The sequence below is a fragment of the Schistocerca americana genome, unplaced genomic scaffold (genome assembly GCF_021461395.2).
Source record: "Schistocerca americana isolate TAMUIC-IGC-003095 unplaced genomic scaffold, iqSchAmer2.1 HiC_scaffold_73, whole genome shotgun sequence".
NCBI lineage: Eukaryota > Metazoa > Arthropoda > Insecta > Orthoptera > Acrididae > Schistocerca > Schistocerca americana.
The window spans coordinates 516769-526799 of record NW_025726489.1 but is presented as its reverse complement, the minus strand read 5'-3'; positions in this window follow the sequence as shown (position 1 = coordinate 526799).

The window sequence follows — 10031 nt, the reverse complement described above, 5'->3', positions numbered from 1 at the left end:
TCGGTTAAATTTCGCGTCTGTAGCACGTCATCTTCATGGTGTAGCAATTTTAATGGCCAGTAGTGTAGATGTAGAACAAACACCACTGCGCTGGATGAGAGAGAGAGGAAACGCCAATTTTAGAATCTTGTCCCCTCTTCATAAATTTCTGTGGACGCCTGTGGTTGTATCAGATTGTATTTTCACTGTCGCTGCTTTGATTTTTCTCGATCAGTCGATAATAGCCGACGTCGAGAGATTGTGAATAAGATATTGGCCCCGCCTTCTTTGCCAGCCTCCTCCACTTTCGTCTCACACGCCGCTGCTACGCAAGACCTCCATGCAGCAGCGAATACTCGATCGCTGCTGCCCTTCGTTCTACAACTTGTTGTTAAACCTAAATCGCACTACACTGACTTGTGACCGCTTTGAGTTTCCCGTCGTTTCGAGTCAGACGAAACTCACACACAGGAGTGGGTATGATGACAGTTTTTCATACCGGAAATTATCAGATTTCTAAATTACCACGATTAGTCGTAATTTTTACTTCATACTTGGTGTTTCTTCACTCAAGCCGTACCCAGACCTATACTGGTTCTGCAAACAAGTATGCTGTATGAGTGCGAAAAACCACAGGATTGTTACTGTTTATCATGATTAACATTTTTTTGAAATTTTTGAGAAATCGTTATTTTCACTAACAGAAGCAATAGTTTTCTATTATGTTGCCTCATCTGGTAAGAGGGTTTGAGCTGATTTGGGGTGAGGGGCCCAAATAGCGAGGTCATCGGTGGTCGCATCGGATTAGGGAAGAATGAGGGAGGAAGTCGGCCGTGCCCTTTCAAAGCCGTCACCTCGGCATTTGCCTGAAGCGATTTTGGGAAATCACAGAAACTTCAATCAGGATGGCCGGACGCGGGTTTAAACCGTCGTCCTTCCGAATGCGAGGGCAGTGAGCTAACCAATGCGTCAGCTTGCCCAGTCATATGGCAAGAGTGTTGCGCAAAAGAAACAGGAAGGACAAAGTCCCGTAGGCTGGCGTCATTCCGTCGGTCACGTGATGACGTGCTGGCACGGGATTGGCTGCCTTGAAGTGGCGTGATACTCACATAGCAGCACAGAGCAGGGTGTGGTCGCATCCACCTCATCTCAGCACACAGATCGTTGGGAAGAGTGATATTATATTTCTCTAAATACAATTTTAATAACATTCTCGGATTAACACATTAATTCAAGAATGCAAAATTAGCCTCTCAGACAGCGCAATCTTTATGGTTAAAGCCTAACACAAATGTGAAGCTAGTACCGGTATCTATTCCCTTTGTTTCCAGCGTCTCAAGCATAGTAATACGGAAAATATAATAATAATAATAATAATAATAATAATGCTGCCAATAAAACGTGATGTAGTTGTTGATGTGGTCTTGAGTCAAAGACTGGTTTGTGCAGCTCTCCACCCTACTGTGTCCTGTGCAAGCCTCCTCATGTCGGCTAAATACAACCTCTATTTGAATCTGCTTAACTGTATTCATCCCTTGGCCTCCCTCTACAATTTTTACTCAGCACACTTCCCTCTACTGTCAGACTACCGCTACCTTCATGCCTTAGGACGTGTTGTACCAACTGGTCCCTTCTTCTAGTCAAATTCTCCTATAAATTTCTTTTCTCCCCAATTAGATTCAGTACCACCTCATTAGATACTCGATCTACCTATCTAATGTTCAGCATTATTCTGTAGTACCACATTTTGAAAACTTCTATTCTCTTCTTATTTGAACTGTTTGTAATCTACGTTTCATTTCTGTACAAGGCTATACTCCACACAAATACCTTCAGAGAACACTTCCTGACACTGAAATTTGTATTAGATGTTAACAAATTCTGCTTTTTGAGAAATCTGTTTCTAGCTACAACCAGTCTGCATTTTATATCCTCTCTGCTTCCGCCATCCTCAGTTACTTTCCTGTCCAAACAGCAAAACTCATCTAAAACTTTTACATGCCTCATCAGTGAACCAATCACCTAATTCTTTAAAGATTCAAACTCATGCATATGAAACACCTTCAAACGTCTGATTAATATGCGAATGAGGTAAGGTGTTAAATATTGGATATTAACCATGTAAGGAAGAAAAAATTTAACAAAGATTTAAAATTACATTTAAAGTTATGTTTCATGCTCTTCAATTTCATAACTGCAATATGGTCTGTTCACTAGCTGTACATAACCTTCTGCTCTCTGTATTTTATCCAAGCTACCTTTAGAATTTAAAAGACTGTATTCCAATCAATATTGTCGAAAGCTTTCTGTGGGTCTACAAAATTATAAATGTAGGTTCATCTTCATTTCAACTGTCTTCTAAGATAATTCATAGTCTCAGTATTGCTTTGTGTGTACCTTCATACTCCAGAACCCAAACACATATTCCCCAATATCAGCTTTAACGGTTTTTTCCATTCTTCTGTGAATATTAGTGTCTGTATTTTGCAACCATGACTAAACAATTGATGGTTTGATAATATTCAGACCTATCTGCAGTCGCCTCTTTTGAAATGGAATTAATACATTCTTCTTGAATTCTCAGGGTATTTCGCCTGTCTCTTACATCTTGCATATCAGGTAAAATAGTTTGTCATGGCTGGCTCTCTACAGCATCTAATAATTCACACTGAATATCGTCCAGTACAAGGCCCTTGTTTCCACTTAAGTCCTCAGTGTTCTGCCAAAATTCTTCTTCCAGTGCCATATTTTCAGTTCATCTTCATCTAATTCCTTTTCCCTTCCCATAACAGTACCTTCAACATAATTTACATTGCATTGCTCTTCTGTGTATATCTTCCACCTTTCAACTTTGCCTTCTTTGATTAGTACTACCTTGCCATTGAAGTTCTTGACATTTATACAGCAGCTTCCCTTTCTCAAAAGGACTCTTTAATTTTCCTGTGGGCGGAATTTATCTTTGCCTAGTTATGCATGCTTCTTCATCCTTGCATTTCTCATATAGCAGGTTCTGCTTAGCCATTTTGCACTTGCTGTCAATCTCTTTTTTTGGACATCTTTATTCCGTTTTCATGGCTGCAGTTGCCGTAGTTTTATATTTTCTTCTTCATCAATCATTTCAATATCTCATGCATTATCCAACTGTTTCTACTGGTCCTTTTCTTTTTACTTGTTTGATACTCTACTATCTTCACCATTTTATCTCTCAATGTTACCCATTTGCCTTCTGTTGGGTTTCTTAAGCTTCTTTCAGTCGATAGTTGCCTACTTCTTCCTTGAAATACTCATCAACCGCTGCTTATTTCGACTTATCTGTGTCCCATCACGTTAATTTCTTACCTTTCTGCAGTTTCCTCCGTTTTAATGTGCAATTCATAACCAATAAAAATATTTGCAGAATCCATATCTGCACCTGGAAATTTTTTGAGTTTAATATCTAGTTTCGAAATCTCTGTCCTACAATCAGGTAATATATTTGAAATCTTTCTTGTGTCTACAGGTCTTTGCCATGTGTACAGCCTTATTTCATGATTTTTAAACCATGTATTAGCGATGATTAAATTATGGTCCATGCAGAATCTGCCATAACCTTTCATTCTTTCCCCCAGTCCTTGTCCTGCTACTCCTTTTCCTTCTTTTAGTTTTCCTGCTACCTACTTCCACTCCTCATCAAAGTTAAATTTTAGTCTCTCTTAACCATCAGAATACTTTATTTTATCTCACCCAAAATTCTTTCAATCTGTACATCATGCGCAAAGCTAGTTGTGATATAAACATGTAATTTTGTAGTGGGTGTTGGCTTCATTTTTTTCTTGACTACGATAATGCATTCACTATGCTGATCATAGAAACTTAATCTACAGCCTTATTTTCTTCTTCATCATTAGACATATCCCAGCACTATCCCCAATTGATTTCATATTTATAACCCCGTACTGACCTGACCAAAACTCCTGTTCTTTCTGCCACCGCACTTCACTAATTTCAAATATATCAATCTTCAAACTATTCATTTCCCTTTTTAAATTCTGCAAACTACCTGCTCGATGCACCCCACTTGCAAACAGCACTTGGCAAACACAAACAGTGACATATCCAAGTGCTAGCCAAGCTCTACAGCGCTTAACTTAGGTCATCCAATGGAGATCGGTGTTACCACTGTGACAAACCCATTGCCTACATGTAGTTATAGAGTTATGAACCCTGAAGTGCAGTAGGCACGCTGCACAATATTGTGACAACCTGGGGTTAGAGTATAATCTTGTTTCTTCAGTTCTAGGCTGTTAAGTCAGTTCTACTGGTTAATTTGAGTTTTTTGGGAGCTTAGAATGCTGACTGTGGATGGAAATTTATCCAAATAAACCAAAAAAGAAACTTCGTTTTACTTTAATTTTACAGGTCAGCCCTAAACACTGGATGGTGTGAATATAATATAATAAATCCATTCACATGATCAGACTTTACATTTTGTAAGCCAGATGACTACAAAGTTCCTATTTTAATCAGTCACACTTTTTATGGTTATTTTTGTGAATTCCAACAAGGTTTATGTGGCCAGTCAGACTTTTTCGTTCTCTTGGAGTATTCAGTGACAATCTAAACATTATCACTATATGAATGAAAATATCTTTTGTGAATATTTTCAGCCATAATTTCCCGATTTGTTGAATCATATGCAGATGTCATTTTCGATCGTTTAATCGAAAAGAATGTATCCATATTCATTATTACTAGTACAGAAAGATTTACTTTGCATTTATTTATCAAATATGCTTGCTTTTTGGGTTATGAAAGTAGTGTGTCCTTCAAAATATACTGAGTCAACTACCAATGCTTTGAGATACAATAAAACTGATAATACCATGTTAAAATTTATTCCTTGGATATAATCATCTGATGAGGGGCATAGAATAAGTCATATCAAATACGAAAATTTTAAAACCTTGGCCACTTCTGAATAAATTTCTGCAAACAACCACGTTTGCTGCATTTAAATATGACTGCCATCAATGTTTGTACCATATCATAGCTCAGAAAAGAAAATACACACTGTCATCTGAAGCTGTCAAACCAAAAAAATGTCTCCCTTATTAGTTGGTTAGTAAATAACTGCCTATAACAGCTCATTTTACAATGGTGATGAGTAATGTCATTCTTATGGCGTCAGGTTAGACTTACACAATGACTTTTCAATCGAATTATCGTTTAAACAATTTCAAATACAACCAAAATGATGTTCAGGTCTCCTTTCACACTGTCTCTGTTGTTTGGAGGCAGAACGTGTTTCTATTATATTGACCAAACTGGGTTTGTGTGGGGACAGAAGGGCTAAAAGTTACGAAAACGATAATTACTACAAAATCAAAATTGTACATACTTTAACTGGTATATCGAAAGACTGTATCTGATTAGCACATTACGTATTAGGCGTTGGATTTTGTAAGGTTAAGTTATCTCGAAATTTGCTGCTACATCCTTATTTGTGTTTTAGTTAATTAATAATGACTAAAACATCTTCTTTTAGATTAATCAGATCACCTCCATCACGGCATTTTGACCCCGTAGTTTGATCAATCTATCTCAGATGCTTAAAAACTATATTTAACGAAAGTACCAAAAAGCAAAGTGAAACACACTTTCGTATCAGAGTTAGTGGGATTAGTCCATAGAAGCCATCCTCCACACACATAATGTTACTGTGGGTGGTTCTGATTTCCACTAAGTGTTAGTAATGCTGATGATAGTTTCTAAATAAGTAAACTTAAATTACAAAATGAAAGCTGATAAAGTAGATATAAGTGAAAAGATTTATATGAAAAGATACAATAAATTGATAGCATTTTTATGTTGTATCAGGGACTGTTTCTTATGCTATGAGTGACTGAAATCAGGAAGTACCACAATGGCTTGACTACCAGATTTATGAGAGCACTGCTAAAGATTCGGTCATAACTAAATATTTATGACAATCAAGGCTATAAACATAATTGCTGCTCATTTCATTTGCACCAAGTTAATTTGTGCTCCCAGGTTTCTGCATAACCAGACCCTCAAAAATCGTGGCTTATTTCAAAGAAACCACGAAGTGTTGGTAACAAGCAAGACTATAAATATGATTGCTGCTCGTTTCACTCGCAGTAATTTAAGCTTTACTCGTACCACACCCTCAGGAATCGCGACATATTAAAAAAGAAGTCAATTATTTGTGATAAGAAGAAAAAATATCAAATTCATATGATATAAATGTCTTCACTGGTTGTTTCACTAGCAGCAGTTTCATCATTCGTTTTTTAATCAGATTGAAGCCATGAAAGCGAAGAAACTCATTCCATGCAAATGATATTCGAATATTGTGGGACATACATAAGAAGATCCAGATTGAGTTACAAAAGCAAAGCTGGAGAAAAAAGGTATTTGTGCATTCCAGGATACTATCCTACTTCTTTCAGTTCTGTAACAACACATCTCTAACCACAGAGAACGCATTTCATCTTGAAATCTCCTAAGGACTGATGTGTCTAAGAGATATTTAATTATAACAAATCGTATATAGAGTGATGTGTTTGAGATAGATCTTCTATTTGACGTTGCCTTGGAATGGCATACTGTCAAAAAATCCAATTTATAACATGGAAACAACGAAATATGATGAATGCAACAGTGTGTCTCAAAATTAGTGAGTGAGGGATGTCACATGACCGATTTCTGATTTCAAGCCACTAATTTCTGATTTCAGCCAAATGCGAGCCACAGAACATAATACTTCCTAATTTTAGTCACTCATGAAACGTTACGTTATAACCAGTGATTAGTATGTGAAAATTTAGGTTATGAAGGTACCACTTTTGTTCCAGCTGGTAAAGATTGAGGGGCATTAAAGGAGTAAAGTAGGGATCATTTCAGAGCAGCCAGTAAGTGGTTCCATCTCAATGAATTTCGTACTAATCATATCAAACTTTAAATAATCTCTTTAGCTTATCAATTAAAGAGGATGGCAATGACTGCTTCAGTTAAACTTCTTGACATCTGTCTTTACACGAAATTAACATGGAAGAATTATACCAAGTATATCTCTACTAACTTAGTATGTGTTACATATTTGTTAGATAAACTAAGGTCATGTATTAATGTTAAGCTATTGCTCAGTGCATGCTATACCTTTTTCCAAGCACAATTGACATGCCATTGTGTTATTGAAGAATTTCCCTGGAGCAATAAAAGATCACATTTGGCAAAAATAAGGAGTTCAGATGCATCTGTGGGGCTATAAATAATGAGTCTTCAAAAGCTATTTCAAAAAAATAAAAATATCAACATCTACATCCCTCTTCATATTAAGACATCTAATACATAAAAAAGAAAAGTAACACCATTACAAACTAAAACACTGTCCATCGATGTAATTTTGGAAATTTGTGGTAAGTTCGTATGGGGACAAACTGCTGAGGTCACTGGCTTACACATTATTTTATCTAACTTAAACTATCTCATGCTAAGGATAACACACCCATTCATGCCTGAGGGAGGACCTAAACCTCCAACGGAGGTGGTTGGGGGAACTGCAGGAACTGTGGCAAGGTGCCCCTGACCCCGCGATGTAGCCATGTGGCCCATCAATATAATACACACCTAAAACAGAAGACAGAGATCACAGTCGCTAGACTTAAGGAAACTCCAGATAGTTACAAATACATGAGGGTAAAACAGTTTAATATGTTGTCACTACAGGCACACAATGTGTACCAATATGTTTAAAAACGTCACACAGAAGTGGCTTTGAGAGAAAAAACATTTTATACAATAGAAGAGTTCGAAATAGGCTTTAAAAATTATCTCAGACACTAACATAGTATCATTACATTAAACGTATGTATGTGATTCTACAGAATACATCATGCGCAGTATGATGGACAATTTAATGTCTGACAATAATTATGTAAAATATTTTTTTAGACTGTGTGTGTTATTTATGTAATTGTATTGCTATGTCTGTGTACTCAAAAGATGATGTTGGTTGCATTATTCATGCATAGAGGAGTATAATAAATAAATAAATGAAATGAAAAATCCTTCATCTGAAACACTTGATTAAATAGAAAGCGCGTATTTGTAATTGACCTTGATCTTTTTTCCTTTCAGATGATTTTACAGTCATCTCGAATACAAGCTGCTGTGGCAGACATGTCCATTTATGGAATTTATCAAAATATTCTATTTGTTCTGTTCGACTGACGTAGAGACCCATAAATCTTCCTGTCCATTCCAAAAATTGGGAATCTAGCACTTTCTGCAGTGTTCGCTTATTTTTACATGATATCCATCTTCTCACTGTCATTTCTGGGGGTGGTAGATTTCATATTTCCACAATATTATTTTCCAGTTAATGAGAACTAATGAAGTAGATATATATGCAAAACAGAACTAAGAGCCCCCTTGGTTTCCAGAGCTCTTACTTCCACAACAAATGTGTGCAAAGTTAACATATTTATAGAAATACCAGTAACTTGATGTTTTTAATTACTGGATCTTCATTGTTTACTAGTCATGGCGGACAGACTGTGTGAAGATAACATATGCAGGGGTTATTTATCATTTTTCATATAAATAAGGAAATATATATATACTTACACACTGAAGAGCCGAAGAAACTGGTACATCTGCCTAATATCGGGTAGTCCGCAGCTCGTGGTCGTGCGGTAGCGTTCTCGCTTCCCACGCCCGGGTTCCCGGGTTCGATTCCCGGCGGGGTCAGGGATTTTCTCTGCCTCGTGATGACTGGGTGTTGTGTGGTGTCCGTAGGTTAGTTACGTTTAAGTAGTTCTAAGTTCTAGGGGACTGATGACCATAGATGTTTAGTCCCATAGTGCTCAGAGCCATAATATCGGGTAGGGCCCCCGCGAACATGAAGAAGTTTCGCAGCACGGCGTGGCATGCACTCAACTAATGTCTAAAGTAGTACTGGAAGGAATGACACCATGAATTCTGCAGGGCTGCCCATAAATCTGCTAGAGTGTGATGGGGTGGAATCTGTTCTGAAGAGCTTGTTGCAAGGCATCCCAGATATGCCCAAACATGTTCATGTCTGGAGAGTTTGGAGGCCAGCGGAAGTGCTGGACGTGTGGGGTGTTGGATTGACCTGCTGGATTTTTCCCAGTCCGTCGGAATGCGCAATGGCCTTGAATGGATGCAGGTAGACAAGACGTTTACATATGTGTCACCTGTCGAATCGTATCTAGAAGTATAAGGGGTCCCATTTCATTCCACCTGCACACGCCCCACGCCATTACAGAGCCTCCACCAGGTTGAACAGTCCCCTGCTGACATGCAGGGTCCATGAATTCATGAGGTTGTCTCCATACTCGTACCTGTCCATCCATTCGATACAATTTGAAAAGAGGCAACATGGTCTCAGTCATTGTTGATGGGCCCTGGCGAGGTGTAAATCTTTGTGTTGTGCAGTCGTCAATGATACACAAGTGGGCTTTCGGCTCCGAAAGCCCATATTGATGCTGTTTCATTGAACGGTTTGCATGCTGATGGCCCAGCATTGAAATCTGCAGCAATTTGCAGGAGGGTTGCACTTCTGTCACACTGAACGCTTCTCTTCAGTCGTCGCTTGTCCCATTCTTGTAAGATTTTTTCCAGCTACAGTGATGTCGTAAATCTGATGTTTTACCAGATTTCTGATATTCACCATATGCCTGTGAAATGGTCATATGGGGAAATCACCACTTCATCACTACCTCAGAGCTGCTGTATTCCATCGCTCCTGCACTGACTATAACACCGTGTTCAAACTCACTTGGATCTTGATAACCTGCCATTGTAGCAGTAGGTACCGATCTGACAACTGCCCCAGACACTTCTTGTCTTACATAGGAATTGCCATATTCTGTCTGTTTATATATCTCTGTATTTGAAATCACATGCCTATACCAGTTTCCTTGGTGCTTCGTTGTTTGTTTGTGTTTATGTGTGTGTGTGTGTGTGTGTGTGTGTGTGTGTGTGTGTGTATGAGAGAGAGAGAGAGAGAGATTACTCTTTCATATCTT